Consider the following 18,130-nt stretch of genomic DNA (forward strand, 5'->3'; position numbering starts at 1 on the left):
ACTCTAGTTCTAGACTGAACTCCCTCAATCACCATTCCTCTTGAAGGTTTGCCCACCTTCTTGGCAATCTGCACGCCAATCTTTTCCGTGAACAGCTATGTTGGAAGAGAAGATATCTAAATCCAAAACTCACATTGTGCAAAGCTCCATTTCTTCTCCACATTCCATCTTTCAAGTACCAAAAGATTACCACCCACGCTCCAGGGGCCTTCGAGCAACACATTAGAGATATCCATCTGATGATAAAATTGGAACATATATACTCGAGTTGACTCAACGGTGTGGTTTTGGGCGATTTTGGGCTCAAAAACACCTAGCCCAAACACAGCCCGTTTCAAGCCAGTTTTGATTTTGTGCAGTTTGGGTTCAAGCTAACTAACTGTCTATACTCGAGTTGACTAACAGTTTTGACTAATAATTTATGATTGTAGGGAAAAGAACAAAAATAAATAGTTAAGCATCCTACAATAAGAACCAAAATTCTATGGAAAGCAAAATTGTTATTGATCAATTTCAAATAAAAAAATAAAAAGTCATTCCACATTGTAGAAATCTCACCCACCTTATAGAAATCAAGAACCCAAATAGTGAATAGTAACATAGAAACTGCAAGTTCATTCCTTAGGCTCCACCAAATAGTCATCTTGAAACAAATCTTCAAACCAAAAACACTTTTAAATTCCAACTTGTGCTATGATTGATTTTCTTGAAATTGGGTTCCTGTTTTGTGAGAATGTTACTTTTTTCCCCCTTTTATGAAATTTGTGTTTTATTGGGTTAGTATTTAGTTTGATATGCAAAAGAAATACTTCTGAATTAGATAAATATTTTCTTAATTTAAACAAACTAGGAACATTCAATTGGGCATCATACTTAATCCTTCTAATTGTCCCTTACGAGTAGTACAATGACTATTTGATATTTGAATTCATGCTCAATTTTTCTAATAGTCTATACCAACTACCTGATAGTAATATGATGATTCAAACCATATTTAATGTAAAACTATAAAACGGGTTGTAAGGTTATAACGGGTTGCGGTTTGGTTCAGGCTCTGCCACCCTCGGTCCAAACACAGCCCATCAAAGTTTGGTTTAGACCGGTTTGGATTATAACAAGCCAGTGCAATTCAATTTTAACGGTTCAGGCAGCAAATTGACACCCCTATGTCTATCCGACATTGCAGTAATACCCACCGGGCTTGAGTATTCCAAGTCGTTCGTAACATCTCAGCCACCGCCTGCTTACAGAACAACTTCCCTTCTAGTGCCAAACCAACCAAGGCCAACTCCCATCTGTGCGAGTTTGCTGTCTCTTCCAATTCTCCAACGTATAGTTCATTATCAGAATATACTCTTCTTGTCTAGGCGATGATGGGGATCAGGGTGTAACAGGGGTGTTGGGGTTAGAAGAAGACGGATGGGGGTAATGGAAGGCAAAGGTGGGGGTGGTAGTTGAAGCGGGGGTTAATACGCAGTGGTCGTTGTCGGCTAGCCATGGGTACTGTAGTTTCCAAACAAACAGAGAGGGATACTTCAGGGGTAGGAACAAAAGGGGTTGAGGGAAATGAAAAAGGATTTGAGGAAAATGAAGGGCACAATGAAAAGAAACCAGCTAGGGAAACTAAATAACTCTCGGCATTTCGCAGGTTAAACAAAAGCGCACAGCATTGCATCGGAGAAACATGCTATCCACTTTTTAGGGTATTATCCAAGCTTTAGATATCACCTATTAAGAGTTATAAACCTTACATAGGAATGTCATACGCCTTTTTTGTTTTGGCCAAAAAAGGAATGTCATGCGCCTTTGGAACGAACAGCCATACAATGATCAAAGATATATTGCACTGATAGTGTAACGACAAATATAATGGACGGATAATCTACCAACTCGGATGAACCTCACAAGGAGGTACCAAACATTTCACTTGATGAAGCAAAGTGGTCCAAGCAGACCTACCTTAGTTCACCCATCCTGACCAAACCTCAATTAAAGCAGCAGCAAAATAGGGCCTCATCACCCTCACCTTAATTAAATAAGTAAAAGGGTTAAACATTTTGATATATACCATAGTACTGAACATCATGGAATTCCGAAACTATCTGTAAATTCAGGTAGAAGAAAGATCTAATAGGAGAACGTTAGAAGATTAGGCAGATGTTCAGAATTGAACTAAAAAAGTTCTAGATTTGAAATTTTTGCACAACGTGATCTGCAGAAAATTATCAAAACAGAGAATAAGAGAAAATCCATAACTAGACACCAGAGAATCCAAAACCCAGCAAGTATGGTCAATTGTCCTAGGACTTCAGACGACTCAAAAGAAACCAGAAAACAGAATTTTCTCTAGTGATATTAAGATGTAATTAAAGTAGGATTCTCGATCCAATCAAAACAGAGCAGGAAAGTAGCAGAAAACCATGACGAAGATAATTAACCTGGTCTCCAAGGACCAAATTTAAGAGAATCTAATCAACGTAATCTTACCTAAAAGATGCAAATAATTCAAACTTGATATATCATATTCAACTCTAGAAAATCGAAGAAATACAGATATTCCAATCAGGAAAGTCAAAATCAATAGTGCAGAGAGAGAGAGGCTGCAAGGGTCTCAAATAAGCCCTTATACATGAACAGATCCCTTGGCACCAACCATAAACAATTCCCAAGATGCATATCAAGTTATCAATGCCAATAATCCACATTAAACTGAAAGAACAATGGTCCAAATACACTCAAAACAATAATTGACCAAAAAAAATACACTCGAAACAATAGAAATAAGTAAAATATAATTGAAACCCATTTAAAACGATTTCCAATCACTCCTCCATAGTGGATCATCCAAATACCCACCCTGAATATTGCATGCAACCTCTGTTAACTGATCAACATCAGCTTCTAAGAATTAGTGGGCAGTTGTTTTAAAGTCTATGGTTTTTTTTTCAATTTCTTCCTTGTTTCTAGGTGTAATGTTGTAGTTAGTTAATATTTCCTATGGTTTAGAAGTAGCTGGATTATGCAGTTTTGCTTCCTACTATTTAGCAGTAGCTAGTACGTTTTCTGGTCGAAAAAAAGTCTTGTATTTGTATGCCTATTTAAGGGTGGTCCAGTTCATTGAACAAGGATTAATGGCCCAGAAAAACTCTGTTTTGCTGCTGTTAATAAAACTCTGTTTTGCTGTTAAAATTTCAACAATTCAACCTCTTGATCATCACCACAAGCTTGGAATAGCTAACATGACTTAGACGCATATGCCATAGGTCTACTGTCTCATTCTTCCTTGTCTTATCTACATGACCACGGAGCTCCTGGTCCATGAGATGCATCCTCTTCTTTCGAGCATTAGTTAACAAACACCCATCACAAAACCAACCAAATGAAGTAGCAAATACAATGGGGAACCTTGAGCTCCCAAATAGATTTTCACAAACCTGTCTCTAAAACTTCATTAGAAGAAGCCACCACATATTCTATCAGCTCCTCATACGCTGAACAAACACAAAACATACCATCTCTAGAGGGCATCCAGAACAAGGCATCTCTTCCATCAAGGAGGTCTACTCCCTGCAATTCGCAAACAAGCCTCATGATAAAGATAGAAGCTGAAACAATCCCACCACCAATCCCCATTCTGAGTTGCGTAGTTGTGGACTTTCTCCAATCTCATTCCCCCAGAATGGAAAGGATAAACACCAAAGCCAGACTGTACCGTGGAGTGATCCAACTATTCAACCAAAACGGAGTTGATTAACCATCTCCAACGGACACCCTGCAATTAGAGACTACCCTTGGTGCTGCCTGGCACAAGGTTTTCCACAAAGAGAAATTCAAACTGCAAGCAGGAAAAAGGCCTCTCCGGCTCGTCGATCCATACTCTGCCTTAAGCAAATCTGCCCAAAGATGATTGTGGTGTAAAAAACTCCACACCAACTTCATCAGGAATGCCTCATTCATCTTATCCATCCTTCTGAAGCCCAGTGCTACCTACTCCTTGGCTTGTACAATATGCCCCAACTGACCAGATGCATCCTCCTTTGGTTAATGGTATCCTCCTATATAAATGACCTGCATAGTCTCTCAACCTCAGAGAGGAATGTATTTTTACCAAGTACTTCATAAGAATTATCAAGAACCAAAGTACTTCTATAATGGGGGGTAGAAAAAGAAGAAAAAGAACCAATGTGATTCTACAAGTTCTTCATTGGAGATTTCAAATCTATATTTCCCTAAATCAGGTAACAGTGGAACTAAGAAACACAGCCTCTCAACAAGACAGCCAACTGACTGATCTTTCCATCTCAACGGAGTTTCACCTCTTAGAAGCCTCTATAGATGTGGCAATCCATATCTCATAAGGATGTCATGACGAGAAGACACGTGGAGGTGGGCGGAAATCACTTCTACTGTTTCAAAATGAGCTAATTTAAATAAAAACGATCTATCACCTTGCAGGGAGTACAAGAAAAACAAAGATCAGAGGCATCAATGGAGGAACCAAGGAAGCACTTCTACTGGGATGCCTAACAATGAGCATATAGACAGATTCTCTACTAGCAGTTTAGTAGCTAACTTTGGCTGAAACTAACCCATGGTCAAGCCTTTTTTTTATCTATTTCTTGGTAGAAATTCGCAAGTTATCACGTTTTACATTGCATCACAGGAATGTTCTTACATCAGACTAACTTAAAACGCTGAAAACATTGTGTTTTTTTTCCTTTTTTTTTTTTCTTTTTTTTTTCCGGAACTGCAGCTTGTATATATAGGGCAGGTGGGGTATCCCATATATAGGTACAAAGCCCTGACCCCAAAGAAATTTGAACTCTTGACCTCTTACTATGAGGTATTGGTCTTTGACAACTAAACCCACCCCTCGGAGTTAACCGGTATCTTGATATCACCCAAAAACAAAAGAAACAAAAAGCATTTTATTAGACCACCCTACAATTTCAAAAATCTAGATCTTTTAGGCTATAATATGCTAGAAGGATACATCTACAAGCAATCTCTATACCTATAGAATTTTGTGTTAGAAGGGCAAATCTGTGACCTATTTCTTGACTAGGGTTCACTACAACTCGATTTAATGTGGGAACTGTTAGGCAAACCCATTCCAGGCTCTTTATGGGAACTGGCGACAAAGGCGGGAAATTCATAGATCCATGGTCCACATTGAGAAGCAAGTACTCAATTTTGTTTGGAAAGTAAAATCTAATCAAGCCTCCTCTTAATCTCTGATCACAATCTCTTCCATGCCCAAGGTACCAAGTCTCGCTCTCGAGGGCAATCTCGCCCTTGAGAAAAAGCAAGATCTCACTCACTCAAATTGGCAAGCTCTCGCTTGAGGTTTGGTATTTTTTCCTAGGCCAACTCGAGTGAACTCGACAGCCCATCTCGGGAGGTTTTAAGGGTCAAGTTGGGCTTGAAGTTGGTATTTAGCCTATTTTAGGCCACCAGTGAAGTTGGTATTTAGCCTCTTTGAGGCCTTCTAAACACACTGGTGACCATAGATTTGTTAAAGAACAAACCGTAAGTATGATTTCTACCTCGACCCTAAGTTTGAAACCAAAATGCTACAGGAACGAACAGGATGTTGGGTTTTGGTGTATTATATTCTACGGGTCCATATAACTATAATTAAGTTGTATTTGTAATTGTATCAGATTTTTAGGACAATTACTTGTACGAGGATAAAATTGTAATTATATCGGAATTAGGGTTTTAAGTTTCTCTACAAATAGTCTCCGTGAGGATTGGGGGCAAGTAAAGAGGTAGCACTTTGTGAGGTGTGAGAGTGGTGTGAGAGTGGTGTGAGGTTTCCTAGAAATAATGGAACTTCTTTTCTCTCTGGTGGACGTAGGCAGGGTTTTATTGAACCACGTTGAATTCCTCCTATCTGCTTTGCTAGTGTTTTCTTCTTCATTTGTGTTTGTGCATCTGTATCCCCAACAAGTGGTATCAAAACAAGGTTCGATTGATCTTCACCAAAGGTGTGCAAAGATCCAGGAAAAAGATCGGTGTACGGAGAATGGAGAAGGCTTTGACAGATTGATTGAAGATATGATTCTCTAGTTTTGATATTATGTAGTCTTTATTTATCTTTTCTTTTTTCCTCTAGAGATTGTTTAATCGGGTATAGATCGTGGATTGAAAAGAAAAAAAAAGTGACTTAATGATCTAGTTTTAGATCGTTGAAAAGTAAAAAGTAAATATCTGTGTATTTTGTTTGCATTATTCTCCGTTGGTGGTTGTGAATCCGTATCCCCAACACAAGCTAAGGTTATAAAACATGAAATATAGAACCATTAGGACATATAAATGAAAAGCAAGTAACCAGATACATCAGATAACTTATATACCAACAGAATTCCATCCACATGAGTTAAAGAAAAAATCACATTCTCAACTCTCAACAATACAACAATACAAACATCATAAATTCCATATAAATCATAAGTTCATAACAAAAAAAGGTGAGATCAAATGATTTAAGGCCCAGCTCCACCAGCACCGCGACTATGACCATGTCCTCTATCGGGGACTCAATGACACTCAACCAACTCAATGAGGTGGTCTAGGATATCATCCCTCACAAAATTAGGGACAGCAGGGCACCTAGGTGTATCCCTATAGTTTCAAGCCAAGTGTTCCAAGAACCTCTGTTTGCCTCCGATGAGGACTTTGCATCAGTAGTTACAACTAATGGTTTGTTGTCATGGATCCATGGGGACTCTGTGTTGCCAAGCAATATCATTGTCTTCCATGGATCTTCAACCTATAAAGAGAAATGGAAGGTGAGAGGAGGCGACAATCTAACAAAAAAGGGGCAAAAAATTAACTTAAGAAGTTGTCGACGCGACAATTTGAGCTCTTGACCTGTTTTGTTCGAGTTGTGCGACTAAAAGGGTGGTTGGACCAAGATCTCAGTTGAGTTTTCTTAATTTCTGGGACTCACCTAGGATCTCGTCTCGCCAGGCCAAAAAAGAGGGATCTTGAGCGAGATCTCATACCACATCCGAAGCAAGAATCCTCCCCCTAAACGAAACACTAAATTGGGCCCCAAAGCCCAACCCAAGTGGTGCACCTAGTGGGCTGCTCAAACCCTACTGGGGGCATAATGGTCACTTTCCCCACTTATTTTTTTAATTATTTTATTATAGTAATATTTATTTTATTTTTCTGACTCCAAATCTGACTCTACTTCTCTATTTGAGTCAGTTAAGTGAGTCCTAGTTAGGTTCAAACACCATTAGGAATCTATCTTAAATTAAAATTCCTTTTAGACAATTAACTATTTTATGCAAAATAATTTCTTTTATTTGTAGTTGTTATTTAATTGGTTGTAAAGGGGATCCTAGTCTACAAAAGACTCCCTAGTTGAGTCAAACTTTATTTCCTAATTAGAGTAAAGTCTTTCCCTCCAATTGTGAGGCTATATATAGCCCACCATCTCATTGTAAATTTAAGTTGAATTGCATACAAGAATCTGAATTTGCAGGAATTGAGTCATGGTCTTCTTGGGGTCGCCACAGCAGGTTTTTGAGACTATCTTCTCCAAGTTCCAGCAGGTTCTTCCAATCTCCAGCATCAGTTTAACAAACCAGTAGCATCTTCAAGTACAGCAGCCCAACACCCGTCCCTCTCTCACTTGCAACCCTTCCCCTTTCTTGCGCCAGCTTCCCCACCCCTCCCCCATCCCTGCGGCAGCCCCAACAGCCCCCTCCCACCCCTGTGACAGCCCCAAGACCTCCCCTCCACCCTTGTGGCAACCCTAGGAGCACCCCCACCTCCCCCATACCCCATGCCAGCCTCTCCCTCCCCCTTTTCCCATTCGGCCACTTCTTTTCCCCTTCTTTGTCTTGCAGCTGATCTGAAAATCAGAAAAGAAAAGAACAAGAAAAGAAAAAAGAAGGGGGGGGGGGGGAAGAAGAAAGAAAAGAGAAAGATCAAGAAAGTGCCCAAGAACTTACCAAGAAACCAAGACACCTTTCCAAGATTTATTCATAACAACCCAAAACCGTCCCAAACCTATCCGCCACTTTTCCTTTCAACCCCAGGGTGATTTTGGATATTTCAAAACCATCCTCGTGGATTTGTTAAAACACTAACTAACCCAAAACAAGCCCCATATCAAATTTGTGCATCGCTAACTTGTTCCTAAGATCCTCCATAAATCCTAAACTCATTAGCATCTCAATCCCTGCAACCCATTTAAATTTTTGTTAATCACAATCTTTACCCCCCTAATTTTCCAAATCTTAACCAACCCAGCTAGGTGTGTTCATCTCCCCTTGCCAGATTTGATAATTACTTTGATGGTTCTCAAAGGAAAGGATTTTGGGCTAACCCTAATTCTAGGGAAACAATCACAAAACCTTAAACATAGAATAGTGGTTACATCACTATATGGCTGCATCCTGCAACCTATGCTCTTTCTTCACTCTCAGTGACCTTGGATTTATCAAGGGACTAAGATACTTTAGCATTAGTCTATTATCAACTTCTTGAAGCATCGGCATAAGGGTGTTTTAGCTGAGACAAGATTCATTCTTGAGGATGTTTCACATCTCTCACTCTTTTATTCATATAATTTCAGCTTTACTCCGAGGGAGCAAAACAGTGTTGTTAACTCCTTAGCAAGGAGGGCAGTGTCACTCACGTATGTGACATCCTAACCGGTTTCCAATCCTTGATTTTTGGATGATCCAACAAGGAGTTATCACTTTCTGCTTTTCTACCAAAAAATAAAAAGAAAAAAGACATAATATGTGGAAGAAGAAAATGTGAAAAAGACAATCATTAAAAGTAATTTAGCATTTCCTTTTATTTCAGTAATGACATTGTCACTTGACTGTTCTCAGATAACACAAGGGTGCATTTATATTTTATAGGGTAGGTTTATGAAATAATTGAAATTTCAAGAGTAGTATATACAATTGTTTACAACCCAAAAGGGCTTATGCTTATGCATAATTTTCTCCAAACAAAAATATTGAATGCCAAGGACTTAAGGGGGAAAACAGAGGTGGGAGTAACTGCTCACCCCAAATTGGTGTTGGATCTGCGCCAACCAGGGTGATAAAAGCATGTTAATATCTGCTAATATAGTACTCTAACGTCATGAAAACTTGAATAGTTTTTAGGAATATTTAATATTAGCCTAAATAATTTACATTCGAAATTTATGAAGAAAATGATAGCCACAAAGAACTAAAGGAAAAAAAAGGGTATGGAATAAAAAGAAAATTCATATCAATAAACTAAGGAAAATTGGATGCCCCCATTATGGCCAATATTTCTAGGAATTCAAAACAGACAAAAGAAACAAGAAATTAGTTTTTAGTTGAAGCCAAGTCTTAGGGATAATGGTTAGAGTCTAGCATAGTCTAGAGTTAACTAGGAAGGGCTTGCAGGGTTCCCGCCAGGTTGGGTCTACCTCTGGAAATTGAGAGAAGTATTATGTTTCAAGAGAACTGAAATTGCAGAATTTTCTCAAGTTAGGGTTTGCGTGTTCTTAGGGTTTCTAAGGTTAAGTATGGGTGGTTCGAGGGTCCAATTATGTTGGATTTAATTCTGCTTTTGTTGTTCTATAAATCTGGAATTAATCCTAAGAGGATAGGGTTTCAAAAGTAGGTCTTCTAGTTGGATTAAGACTCTTAAGGTGTTGGACAGGGTTAGGGCTTAGAGGGGAGATAGAGAAGATATAGGAGAAGGTAACCCTAAAAGGGTTTAGGGTTTGGTTGAGGGGTCTGGGAGTTGTGAGAGTTTCAGTGAAACTAGGGTTAGGGTTTCTAGGGGAAGAAGATGAAGTACAGGAAAATTCTGAACAACTAAGGAAGGGGCTGTGTCAGGTTTTAGAAGTAGGGAAAGGTGGAGGAGAGAGGTACAATCCTAGGGGTAGAGAACTAGGGGAAAGGGGTAATGGTTTTCTAGGATTTTATTTAGGAGAGTGGGGGCTGCTGCTGTAGGGAGGAAGATGGAGAGGGTGAAGCCCGTGATGTGGGTAGGGAGTAGAATTGAGTTGGGAATGGGGTAGGCATTTGACTTACTTGATTGGGAAAGAGGCTGGATGCAAGGTTGCTGATTGTATTTAGCTTATATGGCTGCCGCATGCATGAAGAAGATGAATAAGAAGTTGCATGCATGAAGAAGATGAATAAGAAGTTGCACGAATTTGAAGACACTCTTATCCCTCAAACCCAGGTCATGGGCTAGGTTCCCATGACTACAAGTCTTTGATTTTTATTTTATTTTTTTTAATTAATTATTCAACTGAATTGCTTACAATGAGGTGGGGGCCGCTTTATATAGCCTTACACTTGAGGGAAACAAACTAAAGCTCAACTTAGGAAACTTACTTGGACTCAAAACTATTCCTTTTACAACTCAAGTAAAACAACTAGAAAGGAGCCTTCCTTCCAGAGATCTCCTAAAAAGGGATAACTTTCAAAAATTAACAACCAACTTCTAGAAGGAATCCTACTTGAAAAGTGGATTCCACCTGGGACTCCTACTCAGACAAGGAGTCTAACCACCAATCTAATCCAAAAACAGAAAGTACACGTTGGCTCCTAAAATTATTGTGGAATTAACTGGACCCCTTTGATGCCCGAAGTGGGTGGGGGAATGACCAAATTACCCTTCTATAATTTCGGCCAGCTCCTTCATGTGCCACAAGGGCCATGTTTTTGGTCCACATTCTGAGGGGCCCTATGCATGCTACATCTGATTACTATCACTACATCTTCAAATGTTTCCTTCGGTTCATAAGAGGTTGCAGTCATCTTCAAACCGGACTTGGCCTCTATTGGTAAAGGGGCTTCCTTGGTTTCATCACTAGCTTGCAAAGACTCCATGTGAGTGAATGCTAGTAAGGATATCAGAAACATGTTTCCTTTTATTTGTGTGCTATTGAGGACCTTTACTCACTTCCTCTGCTGGCAGCTCCTCAAGTATGGACTTCAAAAGTTCTCAGCGCTTCACTTGGGCAGCTTTAGCTTTGGTTTAATGGCTGCTATGTTGAAGGGGTTAAATACTAATGTTTTTCCATTAAAATCAAAGCAGCAGTAGATTTTTGTACCTCCCACCAAGACATCGTTGTCGTAGATCCACGGCCTTCCTAACAGCACATCAGTCAGAACCATGGATATGACATCACACAACACATCTTCTTCATAGTTGAAAAAACTATAGTGCAACATAACACCTTTGGTTAACCTCTCGAGTGTTGTAATTAAGTAGAGACACTTTGTAAGGCTGTGGGCGTGGTTCAAGCTTGAGGTGTCTATCAATGACAAATGCTTGAAAGACTACATTCACGCAACTCCCACTGTCTACTATACTTGAACCTGGGACTTCCTACTGTTCATCAATGTATTGCAAATGGTGTGCCTCTTCCAATACTCACCTTCAGATTCAGCAAGAATCCTTTGAGACAATGAGTACTTCAAATGCAGGGTCATCAAAATCATCCAATGAATAATCCCAGTTTTCACTCTCAAAGGCAGCATTAGCAGCCCATTTTCCAACAGGCTGTAGCACAATAGTAAGTACTTCTAGGTTGGATTCAATGGCTGCAACAATCGGGTCGGATTTGCCATGCTGGTGAGCATCGTTGGACAATGGAGTGGAGCTTGTTTTAGCCATAGCTCTGATACCAAATAATGCAAAAAATAGACCTCAAACAGAGAAACCAGCGGGAGATTAATTGCAACTTGGATCAATACAATAATGAAGACAAATACAATAACTAGGACTTTTTGTTTTGTGGGGGGGGGGGGGGTTCTTTACATATGAAAAAAGAACATGGAAGGATACGAAAGCATAAGAGGACATCAAAGAGGATAGATAGAAGAAAGGGGGTAGGGGATAACTATTTCAGCCCTAGGTCTTTGACATGCAGCTTTCTCAGCTGTTGAACATAGATTGTACTCCATACTGAAGCTACTACGCCACAGATCAATTTCTCTTAGAGCCCCCCTTTTCTATTGCATATAAGGGCCTATTTATAGCTTGACTAAGCTTTACAACAGACAAAAACCTAATAGAGTGAAAATAAAAACTAAAAACCTAATAACTAGTGACAATAGAATCTAATGGAAATAGAAACTAATTAAAATTAGAAACTACTAGGCTTTATATGTCAATCATACGTATGAATAACTAAAATAGAAGCTACCAAAATAGAAACTAAACTAAGGACGTAAATCTTCCAAGAATAAATTCTTCGTATAATCTCATCTTTGGCCCCACAAAATCCTCTATGGATATTCCCAACATGCCAAATAATGAGTCGTGACACCGTTCACGTCAATAATGACGTGACAGTGCTTTGGGCCTCTATTTGGCCCTTCCGAAAGATCATCTGAACTGAACAGTCTGGCTTGAGCTGGCCTGGTCCATTGCTAGTCTACTTGGTCCTGGTTCCATGGTTTTCTTCTTTCCAGCCTTCGATCTACATCAGAAATGCAGCAACTCACATCACTAATATTAGGTGACTTCCCCCAAGTCAACCTTGATAGCAATCCCCAGTAGATCAACCAGGGACCACAATATCCATGGGATATGGAACTCCAGTAGCCAGTTTTGCCATCGTTTGTATCTTCTTTTGATTTTAAAAGCTACAGATCTAGTAAAAAACAACACGAAAATAGGATATCCAATTCAGACATAGCAATGACTAAAGGGTCTACACTGAGTGACGACCTAAGAAAAGCTTCCTGATATCCACTTATATTATAACACTTCTCAACAGGTACAAGAAGAGGGAATTACCAATTTACATTTATTTACTACAAGTTTTATCATGATTGAAACCTAAAGAACCTACTCATCAATCCAGGCACTGGAACAAGATAATGAAAAACACCAGCAAAAGCAATGATTGGTAGGTACAATGCTGCAGAAATTAATTCATGGTATTAAGGAGCTGCATCTGGTAATACCACCATTGTTTTGACCAAAAAACTTCAGCAACAATGAAATTGATAGCTTTGTTCAAAAATAAGAGAAAAGCCTTTGCATGAGACTTCCACCAAATTAAACACACATATGCCTGTGTAACGAGAACTCACACAGACAAAAGCAAACGCATGACTGGGGTTTCAAAGAATAATAAACAACAGAACAACCCAAAGTCGTTCAGAGGAACTATTATCATGGAGTTCTAACATCTAAGGACTGTATAAGGAAGAAATATCCAAGCCTACAAAACTATGCTGTTTTAGTACAATACATATAGAAAATCAAAAACAAAAAGAAAAGGAGAGAAGTTAAAGACAAACTTTGACGGGACAAGATCTTCAGGCCTCCTATAAATGATTGATCGACAAGCCCACTGGAATTCCTACCTAGGCCTTGACCTTCCCAATGCAGTAACTGTGACATCTATTCCTCAAGGAAGATCTATCTCCTTTATCACCGAATTTCTTTGACAATCAGACGAAGTAAACAATCCAACGTCATCAACAAATCCACTACAAAGTGATCACAATTCAAACTCATCTTCTAGCTTCAAAGCTTCAGCTGCAGCCTCCTCCTCTTCGTCATCAATTACAAAATAAGGATTGTGCACCTCAGGCCGGAATTTATAACCCGTGAATATGTAGAACGCAAGGGTTGCCAGTTCTCCAGCAACCACACTGGTCCACAGATAGCGGTATGACGTGATAGTCACCAGGGCGTAAACCACAACGCGTGTGAAGTAAATGTAGCAGATAACAACAATGTAGTATTGCCGGAACAGCGTCAACTTCATTAAGTTTACGGCAGCCTTTCCATCAGTTCGAGCAGCCTCCCGCAGATTCTTAATTGACCACACAATAGGGAACAGTACCGCACAACAACAAATAACATCAACAAGAAGGAAAACTTGTTTCCAAGTGAACCAGTCCTGTGCATAGGGGCCGCTCTCATCAATGACGACCTGTGCAATATTGGCAACAATTTGGAGAGGGATCACAATCATCAAAACCTTCTTCTCCTTGTTTTGCAGGTAGGGTTTCACGAAGGACCAACCCGTACCAATCAAGACAATCAGGGTGAAGAGCGTAATTCCTTTCAAAAAGCTGAAAATGTAAAACAGCACATCCCAACCGTGAGCGCTGCCGGTGCGCTTGATATATGATTTGTCCTCTGCCTCGCATAGAAGATTGAACGCCTTCAGGATAACAACCGCAAGCATAAAAAAATGAATCCGGAATACGGTCAATCGCTTCTTATAAAGGACATAGATCCAAAGACCGGCCAGAGAGAAATAAACCAAGAAAAAGAGGAAGTAAATTCTTGGAAGAACGGTCACACCGGCAGACAAGTAGTCCCGTCGATCAGTCTTGGTATCGAGATTATACATTGCAGACCGAACATCCATAGAGACCTTAAGCTGCTGGAGGCAATTGGCAAAAACAAGAGTGAACTGATTCGCATCGGTCCCCGTAAAGAGATAATCGAAGCTTTTAGCGCCTTTGAGACGATCAAAAGTGTAAACAACCTTGACGAGATCGGATTGGAGAGCACAGGTGATATCCAGATCCTGGATCTGTTGGAGGACATGAATCCAGGAGTCTCTAGTACTGAGGAAAAACCCAACTTGTTGGAGATCGAGCTCCGGACTGGGATTAGAGAGTGAAATTTGAGAGACGTTGAGTTCGAGGTGACCCGTGTGTGTGAAACCGAACTCATCGAAAGGGATTATGGATCGGTCGTCAGACCGGATCTCCGAGAAGCGAATCTCAGCGAATGCGAACGAGAATAAGAAGGCAACAACTATAATTGCAGAAAGCATACGAGAGAAACGAGAAGAGATAACCATGTTTGCAAGACCTGGCACCAGCTCTCACCAGCTCTCAGAATTCTCGCTCTTCCTCTCTGTTTGTTCTCTTGTCCGCTTAGATTTCAGTTTCTAAAACCCAGAGGATGACCCCTGTGGCAAGTAAAACGCGGAGCCTACTCGAGTGCGAGTACTTAGACGCTGGACAAAAGTAGGAACGATTCCTTGGCAGGGAAGGTTATGATGCACTGAACACGACAAACTTCAATGGTTCCTAGCAATTCGATTGGAATCTTTCGTGGCGTGTCTCAAACTATAATTTATTTTTAGAAAAATTACATGATTAGCTAGTTTTAGGTTTTCTTTCACAAAAATAGTCATTTAATGTTTTACTTTACAAAATTAGTCAAAATTCAGTTTACATTTACAAAACTAGCCAAAATATTGATTTTCTTCCACAAAAATAGTCATTCAATGTTTTACTTTACAAAATCAGTCAAAATTCAGTTTACATTTACAAAACTAGTCAAAAAATTGATTTTTCACCTCTTTGGATATTTTTTACTCCTAAAACTAATCACATTGAACGAGAAAATCACTATTCTATCCAAAAGGAAAAATTCATTATTTTTTTATACCCTTTGGACAATTTCATCCCTATGCCGATATGGTCAATTTAGGGGTAAAAATGTACAAAGAGGTGAAAAAAACACAATTTGGCTAGTATTGTAATTGCAAACTCAATTTAGCTAGTTTTGTAAAGTAAAACATTAAGTGACTATTTTTGTAAAGAGAACCTAAAAGCAGCTAATTACGTAATTTTTCCTTTATTTTTTTTCTTTTTATTTTAAAAAGTAGTGTTTTCTCTTAAGATAATAACGATAAGACTGTGTTAAATAAGGCAGCAAGTTCTGCGGCTTCTCATTTCAGTTGGTACAGAAAGACTCTGAATTGGGTTTTCAATTTTAGGTTGGCTCCTCTTCAAGAGAGTACCTCTTAATTCTTCAATGAGTGATGAGAGATTGACATGTGACGCCAGCGTCGACATCTTAGTGCAGAACTAAAAAAGAGAGAGACAAAAATTGAGAAATCAATAACAAAAAGGTCAAATGATTTGAAGTTCAGGTCAATCAGAGATTGAGAACAGATAAAAGGGTCGATGCACCCCTTCTTTTCAAAATGGCGAGAAAGAAGTGAAACAAACCATGAATCATCAAGCAAAAACGAGATGTGACAAGTGGTCATGACTCGTAATTCAATTCCATTGCGTGAGGGGTGCTCGCCCCAAGCCTAGTTATGACTCCAGGGCTCCCTAAAAGTTACCAATCTTATCCCTATTTTAAAACAGTTCAAAGTGTTTTAACACCATCTTTATGGCATTAAATAGATCTTTGTTAGTGTTCCAACTTTGAAGTGGTGAGAGCTGTTTCACTGTGAATTCATGAACCCATCTTTTATTTTGAGTGTTTTTTGGTATTACTTACCATGTCATTCTACTTGCAGAGTTGCAGGCAGGGGAGAGGTGGTGGTTGTGGGTGGGATATAGGAAGAAAATGGGTAAAGGGTAAAAATCCCTTCATTCACCTAGAGATTGGGTTACCTAAGTGAGTGAGAGCATTTTAGTAATTTGACAAACAAAGAGGCAGTTTGGTCAGTTGACCGCTTATTTCTTTCTTTCTTTCTTTCTTTCTTTCTTTCTTTCTTTCTTTCTTCTTCTTCTTCTTCTTCTTCTTCTTTTTTTTTTTTTTTTTTTTGAGAGAGAGAGAATAAAAACTATATTACTAGGAAGGGCAATTACATAATTTAGTTAGATTTACTACATTCTAAGCATTCTTAAGAGCTATTAAAGATCTATATGCTATGGAAGTGAACCATAATTGTGGAGCAGGGTTCTGGAAAACACTAATGTTTATATGGTTTATACAATAAGCTAAGTTTACCAAAAAAAAAAAAAGTTTGCCAAAAAAAAGGGACGTGAACAATTAGCCATTGAGTGTGCTTCGGGTGTTGAAAAAGAACTACTATTTCTTGTGAGTTGCACCATATGCTAGCTAGCTTGACTAGAGAAATGTTGGCTTGATCTATTCTTGTACAAAGCCCAAATATAACAGCCTCAATGATATCTTCATTCCCTAAACATCTTGTACTGATATACTGTAGCTGTCCTTCCCAAAATAGACCCACACACCATCCTGCAAAGTTCAATTGTAAGTTATGTACCCCTGCACATAATAAGATGGGGTATTGAAATATATTAGTAAAACACATATTTTGACAAAAACAAGTGGGTGTAGTCATAACATCTATTGTATCATTACGAGTTGTGGGGGGCTCAATGGTTCTTCTTGTAGTTGGATGAAGGGTACCACTCTAGTAGGAGATGCAATGTAAGACTTTTAAGGGTTTGGGTGTATGCTTATTGAAGATCTTTTGATTTCTCTCATACCACATATAATAACATGTAATTATATAAACATAGAAATCAACCATTTTTTTGAAGTTTTATCAATGGTAGGAAGTGATAGGAAAAATGGACTGTTGTGGGTAAGTCCATCCATTTGTAGTCATAATGGGCCTGCAACCTAAATTATTTTGATCCATTTATAGTAAATGAAAATGTGATTCTACATCGTTTTTACAAAAAGCACATTCAACTAGGGATGTTGTCCATTGTGCAAATAGTGTCTTGATTAAAAGTCCTTCATGTAAGAGCCGCCAAAAAATGTTTTGAATTTAGGGTGAAGAAGTAATTTCCAGAAGTACTTCTACTATGAACAAAGGGAGGTAAGCTTTGACAATTAGTTTTTTCAAATTTAAGTGGTCAAACAACCTTACTTGAACAAGTCAGTTGACCACTTAAATTTGAAAAACTAACTATCGAAGCTTAGACACTTAACAATTGGTAATTTGAAATTTTCAAAAAAAATAAAAAATAGGAAGTTTGGAATTTTTTCCACTTCAGTGGATAGTCAAGAATTTAGCCTAACTTAAGTGGGCACCATGAAAAAACCTCTTATATTTATTACTTGAATTCTTTTGTTTTTTTTGGTCTTTCTCTTGTTTCTACACGGTTTCATTTCCATTAATGGTTTTACAACTTGAGGGGCTTAAAGTTTTCTTCTATTGATTAATCCCCACGGAATTCACTCTCTTCTCCTACTTTGGTCATTACAGGTTACCCAAAGGGCAGCTAATTCAAGGTTACTTGAGTTTTTGTTTCATACATAATGGCGAGGTGACTTTGTTCCAATAAGCAAAGCTTGATTTTGGTATTATTTTGGATATACTAGTGCAAGTGTTATATTAGGGCATTAGTTTGACCGATGATTTAGGCTTTTAAGTTATAGATCATCACCTCTACAT

The 18,130-nt window shown here is 38.8% G+C and overlaps 1 pseudogene; it reads right to left on the bottom strand.

Annotated features, from left to right (window-relative positions):
* Nucleotides 1–13,382: 13,382 nt before the first annotated feature.
* Nucleotides 13,383–14,951, bottom strand: LOC149030313 (protein CANDIDATE G PROTEIN-COUPLED RECEPTOR 7 pseudogene; annotated as a pseudogene).
* Between the last annotated feature and the right edge of the window lie 3,179 nt (nucleotides 14,952–18,130).

This window comes from Hakea prostrata, chromosome 1, assembly GCF_041222555.1.
Source record: "Hakea prostrata isolate BN-2017 chromosome 1, UWA_Hpros_2, whole genome shotgun sequence".
In the NCBI taxonomy this organism is placed as follows: domain Eukaryota; kingdom Viridiplantae; phylum Streptophyta; class Magnoliopsida; order Proteales; family Proteaceae; genus Hakea; species Hakea prostrata.